The sequence below is a fragment of the Telopea speciosissima genome, chromosome 7, assembly GCF_018873765.1.
Source record: "Telopea speciosissima isolate NSW1024214 ecotype Mountain lineage chromosome 7, Tspe_v1, whole genome shotgun sequence".
Classification (NCBI taxonomy): Eukaryota; Viridiplantae; Streptophyta; class Magnoliopsida; order Proteales; family Proteaceae; genus Telopea; species Telopea speciosissima.
Genome location: NC_057922.1, coordinates 10,369,407 through 10,375,524, shown reverse-complemented (window position 1 = coordinate 10,375,524; position 6,118 = coordinate 10,369,407).

The following is a 6,118-nucleotide window of genomic DNA, read 5'->3' as shown; positions in this document are numbered from 1 at the left end:
TTGGGTTCACGTGAGGAATGGGGAGGATTGGAGGGACAATTGTATCAATATACGATAGTAATGTTGGATCCTAAAAGGTAAGGAGTACATTGGATGCCCCGAAATTTTTAATAAATTTAACTTCCTTAAGAAGCGTTTTTTTACTTTAATCTTAATAGGTAATATGGAAACCGACGAGAAGTTATTTTACAGAAATGGCATTTTGCTTACCCAGAATTCAATTCACACTAAATATGGTTCCCCCATGGATTCCACATTTGGCAATCGGAGCCGCTGCAGTTTAAGAAACATAACCCACCCCAACCCCCTGTGGGTCAACCTCTTTTGGATTCTCTTCAGAGATGGTTATTCATCAACAGTTGGATTGGAATCTCTGTAAGAATTTATTGGATCATTCTGTCAATTATCTAGAATGTTCCGTTTCTTATCAATGAAGCAAGGGAGTTTATGTCATTTCATTTGACACGAATTCTACTTTTTTAGTAGGATTTCATGGATCTTTATCGCCTCAGAACTGGGGGTTCTGTGCGTATTGTGCGCTTGGGCACCACCCATGTGTGCACGGTGAAATCCACTGTACACAGGGAGAAATCTCAACATTTATCATTTTTAATTGTAATCATTATAATATCCTTTTGATATACAGTGTGTATTGTATGGTAAAACACTACATCAGGTACGGTCCAACGCTCCAGAACTTTCACTGCTATGTGGGTCCCAGAGACTGATGTTGCTTCAATGGCTAGATGTGATGAATCGTATTGTTACAATGTTTGTATACGTCACAGGGTACAATTCTCGGGTGGGAAGAAGTTTCACCGTGTACTTGATCTTGCTCAGCATGTACGCGGTTTTGGAGCCAACTGTCAAGACACGTGGCAGGATTAGAATGGATGAGACACGTTGGCCTTTTCTGTGGATGATTATGTCCTACCATTAGTGACATGACACGTGTTATTGCGTGAAATAGGCAAGAAGGCAATGGACGGCTACGCCCACGGGCGGGGCGGGTGTCCCGTTTGGTGGACCGCTCCAGTCAAAGATTGAAATTTTACCACACGTCTGTTTGTGTGGTTCCTATCACCTAGAAAACGACAAAGTGTAGCATACAACGTGAATACGTGATGGCCTTAAGCACCACCGCTCTACACCTCAAGGAGAGGGAATAACGTGATGGTGATTAAGGGTGCCAATTTCAATTTAGCGAAAGTGAATCCAACGGTGTAAATGGTTAGGGTTCAACCCTAATTTAACCCCCACTCCCCCTGTTGGGAGTTCATGTCTTGTATGCCGTCATTTGTTTTGGGGTTGATTTCGAATGGCCGTTAAGTGGCTATAAGCCCCAAGTCTCGGAGGAATCGGCCCACTTGCAGGTCCATGTGGGGGTTCAAGGGTAGTAATCCTCGAGGAAAAATTTTGAAGACTATATAGATATTTTAGTAAAATTCCAATATAGGGTTTCGTTATAAATATATAGCAAAAGTTCTTTTTCTATAATGAAATCTGAGAGAGTTGTGACGACAAGGGGTTATAACCTTATTTTCCGTCGATAATGAAACTAATCTCATCCCACCTAGGACGTAGGCAATCTTATCCAACCATGTAAATACTTGTGTTGATTATGTGGATGTTATTTGTGATTTCCATTCTTTTCTGCATCATGTTAGGATTCGTTTTCAACCCACCCACCCCAAACCTCTTCTCACCTCAAAAAAAAAAAAAAAAAAACCCAAAACTGAACAAAAAACCTATTACTACAGGTCGTGTCAAGTTATTGGGAAAGGAATGCTAAGCAATGGCTCGGCTTGGAAATGATCAAGCCCAAACCAAGACTAATATGAATTTTTCAAATATGTAAAATTTATACCTCAAAGGTAATTAGACATATTAAGTTAAAGAGATTTGACTTCTCACATTCAGGATATTCCCTTTCATATGTTTTTTTTTAATTTTTTTATTTTCTCTCATGCTCTGAATATTTGGGTCCATGTGGATGATACATTTTTAGGCTATTATTGTTGTGGCATGTAGATTCCTTCATTAACAATAGTTTATAGGGTAGACTTGATTGGCAATATTATCTTTCTGGTTTTGTGGTGAACAACTAGATACTGACTTTCACACAGAGGATATCGACGAAACGTACGATTCCAAACTTCCTGATAAAATAGTAAAGGTGAAGCGATGACTCAACTTACCATAGCAGGTCATTCCCACACTAGTGTCTTGGGGAACCCTCTTCCTTTTTTATATATTGAAGATTTGCTATACTAGTTAACATTTTAATGAAATAGGTTTTGCTAGGTGTAACAACATGGTAGCATGACAGTTGTACTTCCCTAAAATATGAAGAGGTATTTTGAATAGCTAAAATATCACTCTCTTAATGTGTTTGGTCTAATATACAAAAGGCTTTAGTTTTTTGCCGCATAGGATGGTGACAACTTATTGCCAGCTACGCCAAGTTTAAACCTAGTGGAAGATATTGTGCTGGCATCATCTAATGTGTATCAAATAAGAACAAAGAAAGAAAACCGTCTAGAATATTGATGTGACGCGTAGATTAATCCTCCCCACACTAAGAGCATGGGAAGCCTCTCCCTTTAATCTATTCCCAAAATTCAAAGAGATTCAAACTAAGATACAGATATCAACCAACTAAGATGTAGATATCTACTGTCACCAAATATTTGTTGAGATTTAATCACTAAACTGGTTAAATTCCAACAATCTTATCATTTCCTCCTAATAAACCTCCTCAGCCCCTTAAGAACAACAACTCAAGAGACCCATATTCACATACACTCAAGATAGCCCAATCAAATACAGAACAAAGTTACAAATCTACCCATTAGTGCACGTAGGGACCACAGACCTAGCACTCAACCACAGCTATGCGCATGTTATTAGACCTCCCCCCCCCCCCCCCAAAAAAAAATGTGAATATTGAGAAATGAGAAAAAAAAAACATGAAAATATGTAGATCTTCAAATTTCAAGGAGAAGTGAATTTTTTTTAAATTTTTTTTGAAATTTTAGTTATATTGGAAAATGAAAAACAAAAAACCAAAAACTCCGAGGAGAATAATGCAGAGCCCCAACTAAAGCTTAAGCAATCAAGGAAGCGTACAATAGAACCCGAGGTTGCATGGGTCAATAAAAAGAGTACTCAATGGGGTCTTCTCTATTGAAATATCCTCTAATGGGTCAAAGTTTCTTCTACCCCCACATGACCAACTCCGTTTGGTTGAAGTTTTTTTTTTTTTTTTTTTTTTTTTTTTTTTTTTGGAGACAGGAGGGGTATCCAACTTTAGGCCGACTAAATCCCCCTGGGCTCGAACATGACCCCCGTGCCACGCACGAACCGGGAGCTTTTGGGCCCTAGTGAACCTCAGGCGGGTGGCCCCAAGAAATTATGCAGCGGCGAAGGTTTGATCACGAGACCTCGCTTCCTGAGGCGGAGTCTCATGTCCCCTCCAAGCCAGCTGCGCTAACCCCTTGGGGTTCGTTTGGTTGAAGCTTGATGTGTAAGCGTGGAACATGGGCCCATCCAACCTACCAAGTGGTAAATATGCCCGTAAAGAAAGCCTTTCCTATGTGGGCTTCCGGAAAAACCAAAGCCCATTCAAATTAGTGCCATATCGGAATGGAATTTTGTTGGCCCAAAACCATATGGTCCCAATTCCCAAACTCCTTAAATCAAGCAACAACCAAATAAAGGAGTAACCACAAAGGTTTCCTTTAAACTGATTCTGATCCTCACTTGAAGGCATTTTATCGTTGCAGAGTTTGGAGATCGGCCAGACAGCAAGTCTTTCTCCTCATTGCCGGGAGCATTTTTCTCCGCAACATCTGCCGCTGCTCAAGTCCCTGAAGAGAACTGGTAAGTACATAAACAAATATCATGGTCCAAGGAATATATTCTCAGATCATTAATTTCAACCATTGCTTGTTATCAGTCAGGACCAGGAAAACCATTGGACAATATTAAAAAAAAAACCAATACCAGTATCTCATCATACATTAAAAATAAATAAATAAATAAACAAGACATAATGTGTTCTAGAACCATAAAATCCCATAAAATTTAAGTACAGAGAGATGTACGTAAATTAGCAAAGAGAGGTGATTGCAGCAATTAGCAAAAATTTAAGTACGAAGAGATGTACGTAATCCGCTTTAAATGTGTTGGATTAAAGAGATAACCATGCAACTAAGTTGCAATTAAGCATGATGATTTGCCGCCCCCTTATCTCTGCATTTTCAGTGTTCATATCAAGGAGCTCAGACTGTTGGATATCCGAGCTACCAGGTGTGGACATCTCCACCTAGCACTGTCGCACTGCACACTTCTAGGAATTGAAGAAGATTATTTTCCAGTGAAAAGTGTTGTGGCATCTTTCAGCCGGAAAAAAAAAAAAAAGAGGAGTCAAGATGTGTGAGTGGTGTACATCGGGAAGATAAAATGTGAAAGTGATTTGTTCTATGCTTGTTATTTCTATGGGAGAGGGATAAGCACATCGTTCGTGTGCGATAAGTTAGTGAGCAGCACCAATGGGGGGGGCAAGATGGGGCATTATACAAGAGGGGTAGTGGTGTCATTTCAAAGGAGAGAAGAGAGAGATATATACAATGGCTGCTAACTTACAGTACACCAGCAGTGTGCCCTAATATTTTCCCTATTTTTGTCTATGGTTGTGTTTGGTATGCATTCTTGGAATGCATTGTAGGTCGATTTTGCATTCTCGAACAATAAGAATAGTAAAAAATAGGGATAAAGAACATTAGCCGGTCATGTAGCGCGGCGTGTACTTGTGACCAAACACAGCCGCGTGTGAATGACTAACGAGAAAAGGACCAGGGGTGGTACACGTTGCGCTGCGCGACCAGTTAGAATTCCGTTACTCTAAAAAATATGAGTCCTTTTTGTTTTTTCTTTTAGGACACAAACAATAGAGAGTTTTTTCTTCATTTCTTTTCTTTTCTATCATTTCAAACACAACCTTAAGTTTATGGGTGAGTGGTAGCGGAACGTCCGTTCTGTGAACTTATTCTTCCGTTCTTTAATACTAACCGCACATTTAAAGTGAAATTAATCTCAACCGCTGAATGATGAACCTAGATTACTGGTTACTTGCTGTTACGGTGACAATCGATTTTAGGTCATCTCCATCAACAATGTGCTTCAGGAGACCGATAGAGAAAAGAAATACAGAGGATGAGCCAAAAGCTAAGTTCATTTTTACCCGTTAATGCTTATTTTCGAGAGAGGAAGAAGGCATTTTCACCGAGAATAGGTTTACGGAGTTCGAATACAAATTGCTTGGATGACATTTTTACGGTCCTTGTTGGCCTGACCAGTGTTGGCACTGGTAGAAGTGGGATTAGGGCCGTCAAATGGAAGATTCGGAGGTAATGATTGAGGAGGTTAACTAGTATCAAGGGGTAATTGAGGTCGTCATGGTTGAGCACCTCACCTGGAATTGTGAACTGAGGACGTGTTTGCTTAATTGCCCTCAAAGATCAACCTCAATGTTCCTGTTTTTGTTTTTTTCCTCCTGTTTCCCTTTCCTCTATTTAGAAAATTTCTGTCTCGTCCCTAAATCTAATTGGGTTAATAAACGAAAAAGACTAGTCGCTGATGTCTATGGTTTTGGTGCTCACCATATTTTGAAATCTGCAAAAGGGTCTCTTAGGTTCTTTGGATATCTACAATCATTTCTACGTTATCTTCATCGAAGTCCAGTACAGTTTCAGTTTGAGACGGTTTCTCAAAATTTCTAACTGATAAAAACCCATCCACTGGATCGAGCAAAAAATTCTAATGAGAAAATCATCACATGAACCGATTGATTCTAGGTCTGAATCTAAAGAAAATAAATCTTTTTCATCCAGGAACTCAGTCCCTAAATCTAATTGGGTTAATAAACGAAAAAGACTGGTCGCTGATGTCTATGGTTTTGGTGCTCACCATATTTTGAAATCTGCAAAAGGGTCTCTTAGGTTCTTTGGATATCTACAATCATTTCTACGTTATCTTCATCGAAGTCCAGTACAATTTCAGTTTGAGACGGTTTCTCAAAATTTCTAACTGATAAAAACCCATCCACTGGATCGAG